Below are 21,434 nucleotides of genomic sequence, written 5' to 3' on the forward strand. Positions count from 1 at the left end.
CTCAGGCTCTGGGCTCCCTGTGCAAACCCCACACCATTTATTGAAACACAAACATGTTGTAAAATGAGTGAAGAAATTATCCTGTAGATGTTTACACACTGCACTGATCATGAAGCCAATCAGATCACAACATATCACCCTTAAATAAAATTGCTCTAATTGGTCACATACAATTATATGCAACAGTCAAAAGTGCAGAGATTGTGGACAAGAGTTTTTGCTAATTTGTGTTGGTTTTATTAGTGTAATCTGGCTGAAATTAACCATATGAGGAATTTTAAATGTAAGTTACGTCAAGCATAAATTGAACTTTCACAATCTTTAATACTGCTTTATTAAACATCGCCCAGGAATCTGGTACCAACCACAGAAGTGACCACAGCCCCAGATGGGAATAATGAGTGGTGACTTTCTGCCAATTGCTGGAGGAGGGAGATAAGAGAGAGAGACAGAGAGATAGAGGAGTAGAGAAAGAGAGAAATGGAGGAGAGCAGCTCAGAATAAATTACTCCCCTCCCTCTGGCATCCCTCTCTCCGGTTCCCCTCCCTCTTGTGCCCCTCTTTCTCCCATGTCCCTATTTCCCGTGTCCCACTCTCCTGTGGCCCTCTCTCCTGAGCATGTGCTGATCCTATCACTGCCCGTCATCACTGCCTTGGATGTTGTGGGTCTTCCTCTTCTGATCTCTGTCAAACACATCCGAAGCTACACATCCCACACTGATGTCGTCAGTTTGAAAGCCTCCGAGGATGAATAACGCTATACCCACCCTAGAAATCCGTGTCAAACATTTGCCAGGGAAACTGAGACAGCAGCTGCAATAAGTGACGTGTTATTCAGATGGGACAATGACAAGTTTAAATCCCCACCTGATCTGCTGCTCAAAGTCGCCTCCGTTTCACTGGTCAGTTTCCCAAGCTTCAGGAAATTCATGTTACTCCAGAAATATTTGGAGCCATTTGAATTTTAAACAATGTTCCATGTGGTGTGTAAAATGGTTACTGCTCTTAAATGTTTATTACATATTATGACATCAGAGGTCACATTAATGTGGGAAGTCACAATGTAAAAAGGGATTTATCCAAATATACCCCTGTTAATAAAAAGAAAAATATTGCATGCTCTATCATTTACAACCTAATCCACAAATATAGTCCATAAAGAACATTATCACACATGAATAAAAAAACTGTTTTTTCTTTCTAGTCTGTTCCAATGTTATCTGTCACCACACGCAATCTTTAAAGTGTTCAGCTCTTCTTATGGTACGTGTGAGAGTTGTTGTTGGCTGGTCATCCTGTGTCTGCTGGTTCATGAGGCGACGTTGTCTCTCTAGGGAATGTTGTTGCCGTGGCGAGTGTTGTTGCTGTGGTAATTGTTGCTCCTGATCCGTTGCATTTATAGGGGAACAGTTGACCTCTGGGACTGATGGTCGTTCAGTTCCTTGCTTAGTTGGTGAAATCAGATCTGCCTCATCAGCTGTCTGCTGAGAAGGAGCAGCTTCTCCGGTTGCAGGTAGATGTCTGCGGTTGTGACGATAGATCTGGTTGTTCACTTTCACCGTGTACGATCGAGGTGACAACTTCTCTACACAGGACCTAAGTTGCCAAGTGAGCTGACTTTTGTTGAGTGTGTTGAATGTTTTCACTCTGACTGGCTCTCCAACTCTCAGTTCTGGCAACGATGTGGCAGCTTTATCAAAGTGAAATTTGTCTGTCGTTTCACTTTGATCTTGTCACTCACTCCCTGTTACTACTTCTGGCCTCTAGTTTTTTTAGCTGTTGGAAGAGTAGTCTGGGTGCAGCGTGACATTAGCCACTGGACTGGATAACTTTCCATGCCTTCAGTAGGTGTGTTTCTCCACTCTAAGATTGCCTTGAACACATCTATGCTGGGTCTAGTCGATTTTTTGATGATCCCTTTGGCAATTTTCATCGCTGCTTCAGCCTTTCCATTTGACTGGGGATAGTGTGGAGATGACGTGTAGCGTTGAATTTCCCAATCATTCATCAAGTGTCTGAATTCTTCACTCGTGAATTGAGGGCCATTGTCGCTCATCACAATGTCAGGAATGTCATGACGGCTGAAGTGTGCTTTCAGGCTTTCTACAACCTCACTGGTAGTCGTTGACGTCAGCTGGTCTAACTCCCAGTAGTCTGAATTATAGTCGACTGTGACAAGATAATCAGTTCCACTGAGTGAAAAGGTCTACTCCAAGTTTCATCCATGGTATGTCTGGGATGTCATAAGTCATGAGCAGCTCTTTATCTTGCTTAGCTTGATGTTCATTACAAACACGGCACTGGCTAATGTGGTCCTTAATTTCATTGCTCATGTTTGGCCAGTAAAGCACTTCTCTTCCCTCCCTCAGACTAGACTCGATTCCCTGATGGTTTGTGTGGATGTGCTTCAGTATCTCTTTTCTCATCTCTTTAGGGATAATGACCCAAGTCCCTTTGTACAAGATGCCATCTTGGGAGATCACTTCATCTCTGTCAGTCCAATACTCTCTTACAGCAACTGATATGTTCTTAATGGTTTCAGGCCATCCTTTCATCACAACTTCCTGTAACATTTGAAGAGTTGTATCTCGTTGTGTAGTTTTCTTGATCTGAGCAAGTCACTTGTCTGTCAGATTCAGTGTCTCTGCTGGGTTGATGACTTCCAGAGCGTGTTGTGCTGTTGCTTCTTGTTGAATCTGGAAGATTTCACACTCTGTACTAGCATCATCAACTTCATTCAAAGAGAGTGCAGCTCTCGACAGCATGTCGGTGATGTACATCTGCTTCCCTTGCTTGTACTTCACTTCCAAGTGATATCTTTGCAAACAAAGTAACTTCCTTTGCAATCGCTTTGGAGCAGAGAGAAGTGATTTGAGAAAGATGCTTTGAAGTGGCTTGTTGTCAGACTCTATCATCAATTCCTCTCTCTGAAACAGGTACTGGTTGAAATGATCAAAAGGAAAGACAATAGCAAGGCACTGTCTTTCAAATTGTGCATAAAGTTGTCCAGTTTGTGTGAATGCTTTGGATGCAAACACAACTGGTTGTCCTTGCTGCATGAGGTTTTGCTCCAAGTCCTGTTTCACTGGCATCTCACTGCAGAGTGACTTCATCATTGACATCATCGTACCTCAGCACTGGCGTTGTTGTCACTAGTTGTTTGGTGTGAGTGAAAGCTGCTTCTTGTTCTGTGCCCCAATACGACTGAACACCCTTTGCGGTGAGTTTGCAGAGAGATTTCCACTATGGCAAAAAACTGGGCAAGAACTTGGTCAGGTGGCCCCCGTGTGGAGTGGCTGATGTTCCAGGAGGTCCAACAATTGTCTGAAGGATTTATTACAGAACTCACACCAACAGGGTTCCTCCCCTGTGTGCGACCAGGAGATACGCTGACTGTGTGCAAGCCTTGCTGCACACCTCACAGCTGAATAGTTTCTCACAGTGTGGATTCACTGGTGCTTCAGGAGGTTGGATTAGTGGGTGAAAGCCTTGTCACAACCATTGCAGCTGAAGAGTGTCTCCCCTGTGTGGATCCACTGGTATCTCAGGCGGGTTGAAGATGGCACAAAAGCTTTATCATAATCCTCACATTTGAAGGGTTACTCCGCTGTGTGGATCCTCTGGTGGCGCAGCAGTCTTGATGACAACATGAATGATTTGTCACACATCACGCACCTGAATGGTTTCTCCCGTGTGGATCCTCTGATGGAACAAGAGGCTCGAGGACCTCTGGAATGATCTGTTGCACACCTTGCACAAGAATGGTTTCTCCCCTGTGTGGGTGCGTTCATGTGTGCAGAGGTGCCCAGACTCTGAGAATGATTTGTCACACACCTCGCACCTGAATGGTTTCTCCCCTGTGTGGATCCTCTGATGGACCAGGAGGCACGAGGACATTGAGAATGATTTGTCGCACACCTCACACGTGAATGGTTTCTCACCTGTGTGAATACGTTGGTGTGTGCGGAGGTGCGTTGACTGCGAGAATGATTTGTCACACACCTCGCACCTGAATGGTTTCTCCCCTGTGTGGCTCCTCTGATGGACCAGGAGGCACGAGGGCGTCAAGAATGATTTGTTGCACACCTCACATGTGAATGGTTTTTCCCCTGTGTGAATGCGTTCATGTTTGCGGAGATCCGATGATAACGGGAATGATTTGTTACACACCTCACATGTGAATGGATTTTCGCCTGTGTGAATGTGTCCATGTTTGTGGTGATCCGATGATAGTGAGAATGATTTCTCACACTCCTCACATGTGAATGGTTTCTCGCCTGTGTGAATGCGTTGGTGTACGCGGAGGTTCGATAACCATGAGAATGATTTGTCACACATCTCACACGTGAACAGTTTATCCCCAGTGTGAATGCGTTGGTGTGTGTGGAGAGTCGATAACCACGAGAATGATTTGTCACACACCTCACAGGTGAATGGCTTCTCCCCTGTGTGAGTGCGTCGGTGTTTTACCAGGCCTGATGACTGTGCAAAGCCCTTGTTACACACCTCACATTCGAATGGCTTCTCCCCAGTGTGACTGCGTCGGTGATTCTCTAGTCTTGATGGATGTGCGAAAGCTTGATCACACTCCTCACACTTGAATGGTTTCTCATCCATGTAGCTGCCCTTGTGTTACTGGTGAAACAACAGATGCACCTTATGTGCTAGGAGATCTTATGAGCCTGTGGAACCCTCCTCTCACACCTCACAGTTGAACAGCCTCTCAACTGCAGGAATGAGTCAGTGGTTCATGAGGCTCAATGAATGATTGAAGCTCTCACTACACTTGGAGCCCCCTCACACTTCTTCCCAGCCTCACCTTGACAGATCACCCACAGCCAAACTTCGGAAAGATTCGTTCTGATGGAAGGCTCCACACCACTGACCAGTTCCAGATCTGATGATATGTCAAAGCTCCCCTGACCCGACCGATTTCCAGATGATGGTTTCACTGCCCAACCTTCTCTGTGTTGAGCAATGCTGCGAAGGGACTGGATGTCTTCCCACGGTTGTGCAGTTGTTCCTTAGGTGATGGTTAGGATCTATCTGTGGTGTCTATCCTCTCTGTATTCTCTGGTGTAGTACGATGCAATCTTTCTGTATAACAGGAAAAGGAAATATGATTTCCTCCAACTCTTTCTGCTCCCTTGTTGAAGGGGCTGATCATCAGTTTTTTGTTTATATTTTCATGGGTTGTGGGCATCACTGGCTGGGCCAACATTTATTGCCCATCCCTAATTTCCCTTGAGAAGCTGATGGTGAACTGCCTTCTTAAACCACTGCAGTCCATGTGTTCTAGATGCACCACATTGCTGTTAAGGAGGGAGTTCCAGGATTGTGACCCAGTGACAGTGAAGGAACGGCGATATAGTTCCAAGTCAGGGTGGTGAGAGTCTTAGAGGGGAAGTTGCAGGTGGTAGTGTTCCTCCTAGGTGGTAGAGGTTGCTGGTTTGGAAGGTACTGTCAAAGCAGCATTGGTGAGTTGCTGCAGTGTATCATGTGAATAGTACACACTGCTGCCACTGTGCATCAATGGTGAAAGGAGTGAATGTTTAAGGTGGTGGATGGGGTGCCAATCAAGCCGGCTGTTTTGTCTTGGATGTAAGAAATTGGGTTATTTAATAAAAACGTATTTCATGCATAATAAAAAACCCTATAAAAGGTTGCTAAAAAGGCAGCAATTTTTAAACATCCTGTAGAAACATCAAGGTCACTCAGTTCAGGCTGCCATGTTGACATTCCTAAACTGGTAAGATTGTGTCCTGTGTACCCCTTTATCTACGCAATTGTTGAGAAAGGACCAGGATATGACCCTCAGCAAGATATAAACTAAAAAGCTGACTACAAGCAGGGTTACAACAGGGAAGGTGGTAACCACTGTCAGTTTGGGTACTTGCCCTGTATTCATTGGTCAGAATAATTAGGATAGATGATTGACACTGAGTGAGCTACCAGCCCCCAGAAAAAAGGTATATGAACATGTGCTCAGGCACAGGGGTGGTATACAATTATAGCATGTTTACTGGTGAATTCCTAGTGAGGTGGCAGTGCTCATTAGCAGCCGCCTTCTTCAGATGGACGAGGGGGAGGAGGAGGAAAGTGGGATCGAGACACACTGTGCCAACCGTTTGTCCGCCCTCTGGGATCAGTAAACCGCTCCCAACTGTTACAGGCCATATACTTTTTCTGCCTAATTTGTTAATGAATCACATCCAAACTGTTGTTTCTTAATAAACCATATTAAAATTACTTATCGACTACTTACTGAGGTGTCTGTGGCCCTCGAATCCATAAATCTTACAGATGGTGTTGGGCTTCCTGAGTGTTGTTGGAGCTGCACTCATCCAGGCAAGTGGAGAGTATTCCATCAATCCTGACTTGTGCCTTGTACATGGTGCACAAGCTTTGGGGAGTCAGGAGGTGAGTTACTGTCCACAGAAGTCCCAGCCTCTGACCTGTAGCTGTAGTATTTATATGGTTGGTCCAGTTCAGTTTCTGGTCAATGGTGACCCAGAGAATGTTGATAGTGGGGGATTCACAGCGATTCCACAACTAATGGATCATATCTAAGCTCTGCAGTCCTACCACATCCTGTTGTGAATGATGGTGGACAATTAAACAACTAACTGAAGGATGTGGCTAGACAAATATCCCCATTCTCAATTATGGAGGATCCCAGCACATCAGTGCAAAAGACAAAGCATAAGCATTTGCAAAAACCTTCAGCCAGAAGTGCCGAATGGATGATCCATCTCAGCCTCCTCCAGAGGTCCCCAGCGTCACAGATGCTAGTCTTCAGGCAATTCAATTCATTCCACGTGATATCAAGAATGGTTGAAGGCACTGGATACTGCAAAGGCTATGGGCCCTGACAATATTCTGGCAATAGTACTGAAGACTTGTGCTCCAGAACTTGCCACACCCCTAGCCAAGCTGTTCCAGTATAGGCACAACTCTGGCATATACCCGACAATGTGGAAAATTGCCCGGACATGTCCTGGACACAAAAAGCAGGACAAATCCAACCCGACCAATTACTGCCCCATCAGTCTATTCTCGATCATCAGCAAAGCACTGGAAGGCGTCAATGCTATCAAGCAGCAATTACACAGAAACAAGCTGCTCATTGATGCTCAGTTTGGGTTCTGCCAGGGCCACTCAGCTCCTGACCTCATTAAGCCAAACATGGACAAAAGAGCTGAACTCCAGAGGTGAGGTGAGAGTGACTGCCCTTAACATCAAGGCTGCATTTGATGGAGTGTGGTATCAAGGAGCCCTAGCAAAACGGGAGTCAATGGGAATCAGGGTTGGAATCTCCGCTGGTTGGAGTCATAAATTACATAAAGGAAGATGGCTGTGATTATTGGAAGTCAATAATCTCAGTTCCAGGACATTCGCACCACACAAGTGACAGGCAACGACCATCTCCAGCAAGAGAGGATCTAACTATTGTCCCTTGACATTCAGTGGCATTACCGTTGCTGAATCCCCCACTATCAACATCCTGGGGTTACCCAAAATGAGCTGGAAGAGCCATATGAAGACTGTGACTACAAGATCAGGTCAGAGGTTAGGAATCCTGCAGCGAGTAATTCACCTCCTGACTCCTGTCCACCATCTATAAGGCACAAGTCAAGAGTGTGATGGAATACGCCCCACTTGCCTGGATGAGTGCAGCTCTAACCACACAAAAATCTTGATACCATCCATGACAAAGCAGCCCACTTGATTGGCACCCCATCCACCAGCTGAAACATTCACTCCCTCCACCACCGATGAACAGTAGCAGCAGTGTGTACTATCTAAAAGATGCCCTGTAGAAACTCACCAAGGCTCCTTCAAAAAGCAACTTCCAAACCCATGACCTCTACTACCTCGAAGGACAAGGGCAGCGATGCATGGGAACACCAGCACCTGGAATTTCCCCTCCAAACCTAACACATCCTGTACTTGGAACTATATAGCCGTTCCTTCACAGTCACTGGGTCAAAATCCTGGAACTCCCTCCCTAACAGCACTGTGGATATACACCACATGGACTACAGCGGTTCAAGAAGGTAGCTCACCACCACCTTCTCAAGGGCAATTAGGGATGGACAATAAAAATGGTGGCCGAGCTAGCAACACCCACATCCCATGAAAGAATTAAAACAAATAGCAAAGGTAATGCCATGTCAGGGGGAGATAGTTAGATTGTGTCTTGTTGGAGATGATCACCGCCTGGCACTTGTGTGATGGGTATCTTATTTGCCAATTATCAGCCCAAGTCTGAATGTTGTCCAGGTCTTCCTGCATATGAACGTGGACTGCTTCAATATCTGAGGAGTCACGAATGGTGCGCAGCATTGTGCAATTGTCAGTGAAAATCCCCACTTCTGACCTTATGATGGAAGGAAGGCCATTGATGAAACAGCTGAAGATGGATGGGCCGAGGACACTACCTTGAGGAAATCCTACAGTGATGTCCAGGGGGTGAGATAATTGACCTCCAACAACCTCAACCATCTTCCTTTGTGCTAGGAATGACACCAACCAATGGACAGCTTTCCCCTGATTCCTATTGACTCCAGTTTTGTTAGGGCCACTTGATGCTACACTAGGTCAAATGCTGCCTTGATGTCAAGGGCAGTCACTCTCCCCTTCCCTCTTGAGTTCAACTCTTTTGTCCATGTTTAGACCAAGACTGTAATGAGGTCTGGAGCTGATTGCAACTGGCAGAACCCAAACTGAGCGTTATTGCACAGGTTACTGACAGCACTGGCAATGACCCCTTCATCACTTTGCTGATGATCAAGAGTGTACTGATGCGGCATAATTGGCCAGGCTGGATTTGTCCTGCTTTTTGTGGACTGGTCATACCTGGGTAATTTCCCAGAGTGATGAGTAGGTGCCGGTATTGTAGATGTACTGGAACAGCGTGCCTAGGGGCGTGGCAAGTTCTGGAGCACAAGTCTTCAGTACCTTTGCTGGCATGATGTCAGGGCCCATAGCCTTTGCCGTATCCACTGCTTTCAGTCATTGCTTTGATATCACATGGAGTGAATTTAATTGGCTGAAGATTGGCATCTGTGTTGTTGGGGACCTCCGGAGGAGGCTGAGATGGATTATCCACTCGGCACTTCTGGCTGAAGGTGGTTGAAATGCTTCAGCCTTGTCTTTTGCACTGATGTGCTGGTCTCCTCCATCATTGAGGATGGGGATACTTGGGGAGCCTCTTCCTCCAGTTAGTTGTTCAACTGTTCATCAGCATTCATGACTGGAGGTTGCAGGATTGCAGAGCTGAGATCTGATCTGATCCATTCCTTGTGGGAAGCATGCTGTTTCTGCAATTTGGCATGCAAGTAGTCCTGTGTTGTAGCTTCACCAGGTCGACACCTCATTTTTAGGTACGCCTGGTGCTGCTCCTGGCATGCCCTCCTGCACTCCTCATTGAACCAGGGTTGATCCCCCAGCTTGATGGTAATGGTAGAGTGGGGGATATGCCGGGCCATGAGGTTACAAATTGAGGTTGAGTACAATTCTGCTGCTGCTGATGGCTCACAGCACTTCTTGAATGCCAAGTTTTGAGTTGCTTGGTCTCTGTGAAATCTATCCAATACCTAGCACAGTGGTAATACCATACAACATGATGGAGGGTATCCTCAATGTGAAGATGGGACTTTGTCTCCACAAGGACTGTGCAGTGGTCAGTCTTACCAATACTGACATGGACAGATGCATCTGCGGCAGACAGGTTGGTGAGGACGAGGTCAAGTCGGGTTTTCCCTCTTGTTGGTTCCCTCACCATCTGCCGCAGAACCAGTCTAGCAGCTATGTCCTTCAGGACCCAGCCAGTTGGTCAGTAGTGGTGCTACCGAGCCCCCTCATGGACATTAAAGGCCCCCACACAACATACATTCTGTGCCCTTGTCATTATCCAATTGGTATTCAACATGGAGGAAGCACTGATTCATCAGTTGAGGTGGCGGGAGGATTGGGGGATGTGGTAATCAGCAGGAGGATTCCTTGCCCATATTTGACCTGATGCCATGAGACTTCTGAGGTTCAGAGTCAATATTGAGGACTCCCAGGGCAGCTCCCTCTCGATTATATACCACTGTGCCCACAACCTCTGATGGGTCTGTCCTGCTGGTGGCTCAGGACATACCCAGGGATGGTGGAGTCTGGAACATTGTTGTAGGGATTGATTCAATGAGTATGACTATGTCAGGCTTTTGCTTGACTCGTCTGTGAGAGAGTGCTCCCAATTTTGGCACAAGCCCCCAGAGGTTAGTAAAGAGGAATTTTCAGGGTTGACAAGGCTGGGTTTGCCATTGTCGTTTCAGGAGCCTAGGTTGATGCCGAATGGTCTGCCCAATTTCATTGGGTGGAATTTTACACAGACAGGATTTTACGGTCCCGCCGATGTCAATAGACTTTTGACCAGCTTCCCGTATTTTACAGCCCCACCCCCGCCACAATGGGGCTGTAAAATTCTGCCCATTGCTTTGTGACTTTGTAGTGGTTTAATACAACTGAGTGGCCTGCTCGGCCATTTCTGAGGGCATTTAAGAATCAACCTCATTGCTGTCGGTCTGCAGTTCCATGTAGGCCAGACCAGGTAAGGATGGCAGATTTCCTTCTATAAAGGACATCAATGAACCAGATGGGTTTTTACGACAATCGACAATGGTTTCAAGGTCACCATTATTGAGACTAGTTTTTAATCCCAGGTTTATTAATTGAATTTAAATTCCACCAGCTGCTGTACGGGCGGTTTGAACCCAGGTCCCAGAGCATTCGCCTGGGTCTATGGATTACTGGTCCAGTGACTACACCACTGCCACCTTCCAGTTAGAGACTGTTCCACAGAGAGTGTCAGTCTTCTATTCCTCTGTGTGGGGGATCAGATGCAAGTCCTTTCTTTTCCCTTACTTGACTGTCACACACCCTCTGTTTCCAGCAGGGACACTGGATAGTGACCAGGAGCAGACAACGTGGCTACTTTCTTTCCTCCGCCCAGACCCCCATCTTCTCAGGCACCGTGAGGGCAATGGAAAAGACAGTCGGGCGAAGTGTAAAATGGGCTATTAATTCACTATGAGCTCATGTTGTTCTGGTGAAGACCAGTTTTACCCTTAGAGAATGTGTTTTATATAAAAAACACTCAGGAGATGATTCAATAAATGTGTCTCTGCATCTCCCAGATAATTACACCTCACCTTCTCATATTCAGTAATGAGCCATCAACAAAAGTCAGCCTGTAAATCAGAAGGGAAATGCTTCCAATAAACACACTCAATATCCAACACACAGCTCCAGGCAAACAGTTCAGCACAAAGCACCGAGTTAACAGCTCTCTCAGCTGGATGTTCTCACACAGCATAAGGGGCATTTCCACAGCTGATTCCCCACAGGATAGTCAGGCTGCCTGAAGATTAGTGTGGATATTATGTGATGTAATAATTATAAATTGTGTTCGTTCACTCACCATGTCCTGAGTTGGTTTTGAGTCCCTACAGGAAGTGAAGCAGCTGTGGAACAGGAAGAGGAGGGAATGGGCAGAGTGGGTGGGGCTCTTTGATTGACGTCTCTCACAGCCAATCCAAATATTTCTGGAGTAAAATGAGTTTCCTGAAGCTTGGGAAACTGACCGGTGAAACGGAGGCGACTTTGAGCAGCAGATCAGGTGGGGATTTAAACTTGTCATTGTCCCATCTGAATAAAACCTCACTTGTTGCAGCTGCTGTCTCAGTTCCCCTGGTAAACGTTTGACAGAGATTTCTAGTGTGGGAATAACATTCTTCATCCTCAGAGACTTTCAAACTGACAACATCAGTGTGGGATGTGTAGCCTCGGATGTGTTTGACAGCAGATCAGAAGAGGAAGACCCACAGCATCCAAGACAGTGATGACATGCAGTGGTCGGATCAGCACATTCCCAGTAGAGAGGGACACTGGAGAGAGAAAGACACACAGGATGGAGGGATACAGGAGAAAGGAACACAAGAGAGGGGACACCAGGGCAAGGGAAACAGGAGAGAGGCGCACAAGAGGGATGAGAGAAAAAATTGACTCAGTGCTCAAGGAGTGACTCAGTGGTTCGGCAAGTGACTATGACTCAGGGACTGAAGTGGGGCTCAATGTGTGAGTAGATGATATATGACACCTCATCCCTGTTCAGGGGTTGCCTCTTGTGGAGGTTCAGCTCCAAGTTTGAGGCTCAAAATTCATCTTGTCCAGTTCTTCTCCCCGGACCTCCCAGTAAATTCACCTCTCCCAGAACAGCCCAATACATTCACCTCTCCCGGGATGTCCCGGTCTATTCACCACTCCCGGGATGCCCCAGTCGATTCACCTCTCCCAGTTCCTCTCCTGGACTGTCCCAGTCTAGACCTTGTTTGAGAGTGATATTGTTCAGCATGCAATACACTGGGTTGATTGTGAATATTCTCTCTCTCTGGGGAATACTGCGAACCACCCCCCCAGGTGTAGCCTGTACCTGAAACAGTTCTTCAGCATCACACTAGCTTCTCTCTGTGAGCTGCCTCAGAGAGACACAGGCATCAATGAACAACACCTCCTCCTCAGTGTGTGGTGTATGAAATGGTGACATCAGCCTTGGAAGGAAGGGATGGACCTTGTCCCGAATCAGCCGACCATCAGGTGACTCACCTTCCCCGAATATATATGATGTCCAAGTTTCTGACAATGAAAGCATTGTCAGAAAGTGTGAGTGACGTTCACATGGAGTATTCTCAGAGGGACATTATACACTACATGAAGGAGGGGTAGTGCTTTCTGTTCAGGTAGCTCTGTGAGTCTCCTCAGGTGACCTTCAATGCCATGCGAGTGTTATCAATCACTCCCAGCACCTTGGGGAAGCAGCTATTCCATAAAACTCCAGTGACCCCTGCTGCTGCTCTCTGAGTGTTGTATTAAATTTAATAAAGTCATTTACGCTGCGAAGCTATTTATTCTCCTCCTCTCCTCTTCTCCATTTGCTCCTCTTTCCTTCTTCTCTGTCTCCTCTTCCTATCATTCTGTTACCCCGCACCCCCCATTTCTCTTTCTCTTCCTCTCTCCTCATCCAGTAAGATAAAGGTTAGAGGTATAGGGAGAAAGTTCACCATTTTAAACTCTATCATAAACAAAAAAACAAAGCAGAAACTCCATACAATATTATTGAGGTAATAATATAATTATGATTATCATCATGCTCTCAGAACATAGGACTTAGGATCAGGGGAAGGCCATTCAGCCCTTCGAGCTTGCTCTGCCATTCGAAAAGATGATGGTTGATCTGGTTATGGTCTCAGCGCCACTTTCATGTCTACTCCCATAACCCTTGACTCCATTGTCTAACAAAAAATCTGTCTATCGGAACAGAGGACTTAGGTCTAAGTGGTTTTAGACATTGTGGGTTTGTGAAAGTTGATATATAAATGCAAGCCTTTCTCTCTTAGTGAAACATTTCCCGACTGTGAACTGTAAATTATAAACCCATTGATGGAGAAAGTATACCAGCCCACAGTGACATTGACCAATAAATTCTGTCCAGGACTCTGACTGTAGACTCCTGAATGATTCAGTGATTTGGAACACACCACGCTGACAAATCAGGTAGCAAGAGTTAAGCTCAGAAAATAATTTATTGAATTATAAATCTATACAGCAGATTCATAAAACAGCACATAAACAACAACAACATATTCAACATACACCAAACTCTGAATCAACTAAAATAACAAAGCAATTGAAAATGACTGAAGATCTTTCCCAGAACATGAAATGACTCTTGGAAGAGCGTAAGGTGAACATATCACACAGTTATTACATCGAGGTATGATGGGCTGAGGGAACTCAGGTCTGTAGAAACTCACTTCCACTTCCTCACCATTCTCAGGATAGTAGTCCTCCCAGACAGGAGAGTACAAACATTAACCATGGTATCAGTCAAACACCTGAAGAGGATCTGTCTATAATTCACATCACCTACTAAAGCAGTGTCCGATTCTACCCCATACCCACTCCTGAGAGTTGGCTCACTTTACTAACACACACACACGCTCACATCTGGGGGCACTCTCAGAAGACTACAGACAGAAGGTTCTTTAACAGCCCTGTGCTTTAGTCTGGCTCCTGATTCCGATGGTCAGAAATAAAATCGAACTCTAGTGGCATAGATTGGAGCTTATTTCCAACGTACAAACACATGCAGAATTGAAGAGATCAAGAGTGGTTTGCAAATCTGTTGCAGAGTGGACAATGACACTGCAGTCATCTGCAAACTGCAGATCATGTGTATCTATGGTGGTCAGTTTAGTTTTGGCACGGAGGTGACCGAGGTAAATGAGTTTCCCATCTAGATGGTATTTAATACTGACACCAGAGGGCAGTTGATCTTTGATGAGGTGAATAGTCACTGTCAGGTAGATTGTAAATAGAATGGGGGCTATCACACAGCCTTCCTTGACACCAGTCTGGATTTTGAAGGCTTCTGTTTCAGATCTCCCACTCAAGACAGTTGCAGTCATATCATGAAGCAATTGCAGGATTGTGATGAAGTTTCTTGGACATCCAAATCATTGGAGCACAATCCACAGAGCTTCACGATTTATTGAGTTAAATGCTTTGATCACGTTGATGAACGTAATGAAGAGTTCCTGGTGTTGTTCTCAACATTTTTCTTGGGTTTGTCTGGTAACAAAGACCATGTTGGAGGTTCCTCTGGAAGGTCCAAAGCCAAGTCAAAGTTCTACGTGATGTCTGTATCACTTGATCCATGTGGGGGACTGATGCCTGCTGGACAGATCATCGACTTCCTCGATCGGTGATGAACATCCACCCAGCACCAAGATATCACAAGGCCCAAAAGTCCAAGAGGAAGAAGATCAATGTCTCAGCCTTAAAACAGCCTTACTGAAGAGAGAATTCCAGGTGCAGCTCATGACAATCTGGAATAGATTCACACATCCAACTCAGTTCCTGAACAGTGAGTCAAATAAAGTCAGCTGTACTAAACTTCTGTGTCCAGACCATTGGGTTCCAGCATTGTCGTCATCAGGACTGGCTCGACGAACATGACGCTCAAATATGTGACCTCCTGGAACAAAAACGATCAACATTCGTTGCCTGGCAGAGCAGCCGAAGGTCGCAACTCACGAAGGCAGCATTTCAACTGCTCAAGGCTGATGCTCAAAGACAAATCCGGAAGACAAAGGATATGCAGGGGAAGAGAACGCCCAACAGATCCAACAACATGTTGATCATTGTGACATGCAAATATGATTTGAACTCAATGGGGTCATCTATAGACCAAGGTCAAATGGACAAAATCCCTGTCATTCACAGGATGGTGTTCCTCTTCTTAAGGATGACAATGTCACCTGTTTACGCTAGAAAGAACATTTTGAACAACTCCTCAACCATGAATCCATAGTGGCAGCTGATACCCTCCAGTCTATCCCCCAGTGCCTATGGTAGGATCCATGGGTGAGTCACCAAGGATGGGAGAGCTGCAACAACCAATTAAACACATAAAAAATGACAAAGCTGGCTGACCCAATGGTATTTAACCTCGCTGATGTTCCAGAAGGTCCAAAAACTGAGTGACAGCTCTACTACAGGACTCACACCAATAGGATTTCTCCCCTGTGTGAGTGCGTTGATGGACCAGGAGATACAGTGCTAAAGCCTTGTCACACACCTCACACCTGAATGGTTTCTCACCTGTGTGAATCTGCTGGTATCCCAGGAGTCTCGTTCAGAAAAACTTTACCCCAATCTTACACTTTAAGGATTACTCCCTTGTTTGGATCCTTTGATGCAGCAGGAGCTTCGATGAATTTGTATAGTCTTTGTCATACTCTTTACATTTGAATGTTGTTTTCCCTGTGTACGCGTTAGTGTGTGTGGAGGGTTGATGACCACAAGAAGGATTTGTCACATACCTTGCACGTAAATGGTTTCTCCCCTGTGTGAATGCGTTGGTGTAGGTGAAAGTGAGATGAATGCGAGAATGATTTGTCGCACACCTCACATGCACGTCTTCCCTGTGTGAATACATTGGTATTCGTGGAGGGTCAATGACTGTGAGAATGATTTGTCGCACATCTTGCACATGCATGGTTTCTCCCCTGTGTGAACACACCAGTGATTCACCACGCCTGATGATTCCACAAAGCCTTCATTACACACGTCACAAATGAACAGCTTCCCCCCTGTGTGGATACGTTGGTGCTTCACAATCGTCGATGAACATGCGAAGGCTCGGTCACACAGCTCACACTTGAAGGGTTTCTCCCCTGTGTGGATCCTCTGGTGCCTCAGGAGATCAGAGGATTAGGTGAAAGCTTTCTCACAAACCTCACACCTGAATGGCTTCTCTCCTCTGTGAATACTTTGGTGTCTTAGGAGGCTTGTCAACATCACAAAAGCTTTATCGCAAACCTCACACTTGAAGGGTTTCTCCCCGGTGTGAACGTGTCGATGTTTTATGAGCTTCGATGATTTGACGAAGGTTTGATCACACACCTCACTCTTGAACAGTTTCTCTTCCATGAAACTGCCCTTGTGTTACAAATGGTACAAAAGATGCCCTTGCAGCCCACTCACACTTCTTCCCAGCCTTACCCTGACCGATCACCCACAGCCAAACCTTCGGAAAGATTGGTTCTGATGAAAGGTTCCACACCACTGACCAGTTTCAAATCTGATGATATGTCAAAGCTTCCCTGACCCAACCGATTTCCAGATGATGGTTTCACTGCCCAACCTTCTCTGTGTTGAGCAATGCTGCGAAGGGACTGGATGTCTTCCCACAGTTGTGCAGTTGTTCCTTGGGTGATGGTCAGGATCTATCTGCGGTGTCTATCCTCTCTGTATTCTCTGGTGTAGTACGATGTAATTCTGATGTAAAAAAGGAAAAGGAAACATGATTCAACTCCTTCTCCTCCTTTTTGAGTTGTGTGTTTTTATTGAGGGAGGAGGGGTTGTTTCTGGCATTGACCGGCGAGGATGCACTGAGGTGGGTTTTTCAGAGATTATAGATAAATAACCAGACCCCTGCCCAGCCCTACCCCTCTCCCAGTTACAACAAACCTCCTATTAAAGAAAGGTAAGAGATTCAGAGAGAGAAAGAGAGTGAGGGGGGTGGTGGGGGTGTGGTGTGGGATATATGGGGGGAAGGGGAAGAGAGAGAGAGAGAGAGAGAGGGGAGGGTGATGGAGGTGGGGGGGAGGGTATATGGAGGGGGAAGGGGGAGAGAGAGAGGGGGCGGAACAGAGCAAGATACTGTGGAAGGAGAGGGAGGATTTGGGGGAGAAGGAGGTCGCTCAGGGCAAGAGGGAGAGAGGGAGGGAGAGTGTGAATAACAGGCTACATTGTTTACTTCCTCTTCTGATCTGCTGTCAAACTCATTCGAGGCTACACATCCCACACTGATGTTGTCAGTTTGAAAGACTCCGAGGATGAAGAATGTTATTCCCACACTAGAAATTTCTGTCAAACGTTTAATGGAGGAAATGAGACAACAGCTGCAATAAGTGAGGTTTTATTCAGATGGGACAATGACAAGTTTAAATCCCCACCTGATCTGCTGCTCAAAGTCGCCTCCGTTTCACCGGTCAGTTTCCCAAGCTTCAGGAAACTCAGGTTACTCCAGAAATATTTGGATTGGCTGTGAGAGACGTCAATCAGAGAGCCCCACCCACTCTGCCCATTCCCTCCTCTTCCTGTTCCACAGCTGCTTCACTTCCTGTAGGGACTCAAAACCAACTCAGGACATGGTGAGTAAAGGAACAGAATTTATAATAATTACATCACATAATATCCACACTAATCTTCAGGCAGCCTGACTATCCTGTGGGGAATCAGCTGTGGAAATGCCCCTTATGCTGTGTGAGAACATCCAGCTGAGAGAGCTGTTTACTCCGTGCTTTGTGCTGAACTGTTTGCCTGGAGCTGTGTGTTGGATATTGATTGTGTTTATTGGAAGCATTTCTGTAATAAACTTGGGAGTGCAGGACGAGTTTCTTGTAAGAAACAGTAAACTTTATTAACAGACGTCAGATGAGGCAACATGCTTGTTCCAAAATGCAGGCTAAAAAGCTCCGCCCCGAAGATTCCCCGTGCTTAGGGCTGAATGTCCTATACAGTCACACCATCCCCATAACATTAAGAATTGGTTTAACACAATCATTACATTCCTCCCCCTTTACTTTTGTTTTGCCCTCTTATTTACAAAACATCTTAACCCATATTATATACAATTATATACAGCTCATGGCATTAAAAATTTAGTCTTTGAGGAGGTTTTCGGATTCGGGTGGGGGACGCAACTTTACAACCGGAGGTTCTTTCATTGGATCGACTTACACAGGAACTGCTGCTTCAGGGACATCCCCAGACACTGGTAGTTCAGAGTTATTTACTTCAGCAGAGGCATCAGGTATGTCAATTCTTTGGTTTGATTTTGATTTCAAGTCATAGAGGTCTACAGCACAGAAAAAGGCCCGTCAGCCCATTGAGTCTGCGCCAGTCAAACAAGTACCTAACTATTCTAATCCCATTTTCCAGCATTAGGCCCATACTCTTGTATGCCATGGCATCACAAGTGCACATCCAAATTCTTCTTAAATGAGGGTTTCTGCCTCGACCACCCTTTCAGGCAGTGAGTTCCAGATTCCCACCACCCACTGGGTGAAAAAATTATTCTTCACATCCCCTCTAAACCTCCTGCCCCTTACCTTAAATCTATGCTCCCTGGTTATTGATCCCTCCACCAGGAGGAAAAGTTCCATCCTGTCTACCCTATCTATGCCCCTCATAATTTTATACATCTCAATCATGTCCCCCTTAAATCTCCTCTGCTCCAAGGAAAATAACTCCAGTCTATCCAAAACAAAAACAGAATTACCTGGAAAAACTCAGCAGGTCTGGCAGCATCGGTGGAGAAGAAAAGAGCTGACGTTTCGAGTCCTCATGACCCTTCAACAGAACAGGAGGATTCGAAACGTCAGCTCTTTTCTTCTCCACCGATGCTGCCAGACCTGCTGAGTTTTTCCAGGTAATTCTGTTTTTGTTTTGGATTTCCAGCATCCGCAGTAGCTTTTAGCTTTTTGTTTTTATCTCCAATCTATCCAATCTCTCTTCACAACTAAAACTCTCCAGTCCAGGCAACATCCTGGTAAATCTCCTCTGCACTCTAGTGCAATCACATCCTTCCTATAATGCGGATTCCAGAACTGCATGCAATACTCTAGCTGTGGCCTAACCAGCGTCTTATACAGTTCCAGCATAACCTCCATGCTCTTTGATTCTATGCCTCGGCTAGTAAAGGCAAGTATCCCATATGCCTTCTTAACCACCTTATCCACCTGTCCCACTACCTGAAGGGACCGGTGGACATGCACACCAAGGTCCTCCTGATTCTCAGTGCTTCCCAGGGTCTTACCATTCATCGTGTCTTCCCATGCCTTGTTTGTCCTGCCCAAGTGCATCACCGCACACTTATCTGGATTTAATTCAATTTGCCACTGATTAGTCCATTTGGCCAGCCCGTCTATGTCCGCCTGTAATCTAAGGCTATCCTCCGCACTATTTACCACCCCACCAATTTTTGTCTCATCCGCAAACTGATCAACCCTCCTACATTCAGGTCTAAATTGTTTTTTATACCACAAACAGCAAGGGATCCAACACCGATCCCTGTGGAATCCGACTGGACACTGGCATCCAGTCACAAAAACACCCCTCAACCATCACTCTCTGCTTCCTGCCACTCAGCCAATTCTGGATCCAATTTGCCAAAATGCCTTGGATCCCATGGGCTCTTACCTTCGCTATCAGTCTCCCATGTGGGGCCTTATCAAAAGCCTTGCTGAAGTCCAAGTAGACTACGTCAAATGCATTGCCCTCATCTACACACCTGGTCACCTCTTCGAAAAAATCAATCAAATTGGTCAGACATGACCTCCCCTTAACAAAACCATGCTGACTGTCCTTGATTAATACCCGCCTCTCCAAGAGTAGATTAATTCTGTCCCTCAGAATTGCTTCCAATAGTTTCCCACCACTAAGGTTAGACTGACTGGCCAGTAATTCCCTGGTTTATCCCTTCCTCCCTTCTTGGATAACGTTACCACATTGGCTGTCCTCCAGTCCTCTGGCACCTCTCCTGTGGCCAGGGAGGTATTGAAAATTATTGCCAGTGTCCCTGCTATGTCCTCCCTTGCCTCACTCAACAGCCTCGGATACATTTCGTCCGGGCCTGGAGATTTATCTACTTTTAAGCTTGCCAGACCACTGAGAACCTCCTCCCGTTCCAAGCTAATTTCTTTAATTATATCACAGTCCATCTGCCTGATTTCCATACCCACGTCGTCCCTGTCACTTGTGAACACCGACACAAAGTATTCATTCAGAACCCTAACTACGTCTTCTGGCTCCACACACAAATTACTACTGTGGTCCTTAATGGGCCCTACTCTTTCCCTAGTTATCCTCTTACTCTTAATATACTTGTAAAATAATTTTGGATTTTCCTTTATTTTACCTGCCAATGTTTTTTCATGCCCCCTTTTTGCTCTCCTAATTTCCTTTTTAAATTCCCCCCCTACACATTCTATACTCCTCTAGGGCTTCCGCTGTTTTGAGCCCTGGTTTTCAGCCATAAGCCTCCCTTTTTCTCTTTATCCAATCCTGTATATCCCTCGACATCCAGGGTTTCCTGGATTTGTTGGTCCCACCTTTTATCTTTACTGGAATATGTTGGCCCTGTACTCTCCCTATTTCCTTCTTGAATGAGTCCCACTGCTCTGACGCAGATTTGCCTAAAAGTAGCTGCTCCCAGTCCACTCTGGCCAAATCATATCTGATCTTATTAAAATCGGCCTTCCCCAATTTAGAACTCTGATTTCTGGTCCATCCTTGTCCTTTTCCATAACAACCTTGAATCTAACGGAGTTATGATCACTATCTGCAAAATGCTCCCCCACTGATACCTCTACCACTTGCCCGACTTCATTCCCTAAAATTCCAGGACTGCCCCCTCTCATGTAGGACCTTCTACCTACTGGCTTAAAAAGCTCTCCTGGGTGCATTTTAAGAATTCCGCTCCCTCTAAACCTATCACACTGTGACTAACTCAGTTAATGTTTAGGAAGTTGAAATCCCCCACTATTACTACCCTATTATTTTTACACTTCTCTGCAATTTACCTACATATCTGCTCTTCTATTTCTCTCTGACTGTTTGGGGGCCTATAGTAGTACACTCCCAGCAATGAGATTGCTCCCTTTTTGTTTTTAAGTTCTACCCATATGGTTTCATTTGAGGAGCCTTCTAAGATGTCATCCCTCCTTACTGCTGTAATTGATTCCTTGATCAATATTGCGATACTCCCTCCTCTTTTACCTCCTTCCCTGTCTCGCCTGAAGGCCCTGTATCCTGGA

At 45.9% G+C, this 21,434-nt stretch overlaps 6 protein-coding genes and 1 pseudogene across 11 annotated transcripts in view; 3 read left to right on the forward strand and 4 right to left on the reverse strand.

The window, feature by feature from the left end:
* Window positions 1-21,434, forward strand: part of LOC144695249 (uncharacterized) — a 219,059-nt gene that overhangs the window by 181,407 nt on the left and 16,218 nt on the right. The window lies entirely within an intron of this gene.
* The window catches only part of LOC144695267 (uncharacterized), a 556,511-nt gene that overhangs the window by 181,404 nt on the left and 353,673 nt on the right, over window positions 1-21,434 (forward strand). The gene's annotated exons all lie outside the window — the stretch shown is intronic.
* LOC144695233 (uncharacterized) overlaps window positions 1-21,434 on the reverse strand; it is a 313,865-nt gene that overhangs the window by 149,701 nt on the left and 142,730 nt on the right. The gene's annotated exons all lie outside the window — the stretch shown is intronic.
* The window catches only part of LOC144695218 (uncharacterized), a 184,415-nt gene that overhangs the window by 87,852 nt on the left and 75,129 nt on the right, over window positions 1-21,434 (reverse strand). The gene's annotated exons all lie outside the window — the stretch shown is intronic.
* The window catches only part of LOC144695223 (uncharacterized), a 218,638-nt gene that overhangs the window by 7,021 nt on the left and 190,183 nt on the right, over window positions 1-21,434 (forward strand). The gene's annotated exons all lie outside the window — the stretch shown is intronic.
* The window catches only part of LOC144695228 (uncharacterized), a 142,236-nt pseudogene continuing 121,783 nt past the window's right edge, over window positions 982-21,434 (reverse strand). The window contains exon 2 of the transcript XR_013579906.1: window positions 982-5,097. The product of XR_013579906.1 is annotated as an uncharacterized LOC144695228 (transcript). The remainder of the gene's footprint in view (window positions 5,098-21,434) is intronic.
* LOC144695243 (uncharacterized) overlaps window positions 13,613-21,434 on the reverse strand; it is a 157,052-nt gene continuing 149,230 nt past the window's right edge. Inside the window, exon 2 of the mRNA XM_078566136.1 lies at window positions 13,613-14,774. The gene's annotated coding sequence lies outside the window, so the exon portion shown is untranslated. The remainder of the gene's footprint in view (window positions 14,775-21,434) is intronic.

The sequence above is a fragment of the Cetorhinus maximus genome, chromosome 21 (assembly GCF_964194155.1).
Source record: "Cetorhinus maximus chromosome 21, sCetMax3.hap1.1, whole genome shotgun sequence".
Lineage (NCBI taxonomy): Eukaryota > Metazoa > Chordata > Chondrichthyes > Lamniformes > Cetorhinidae > Cetorhinus > Cetorhinus maximus.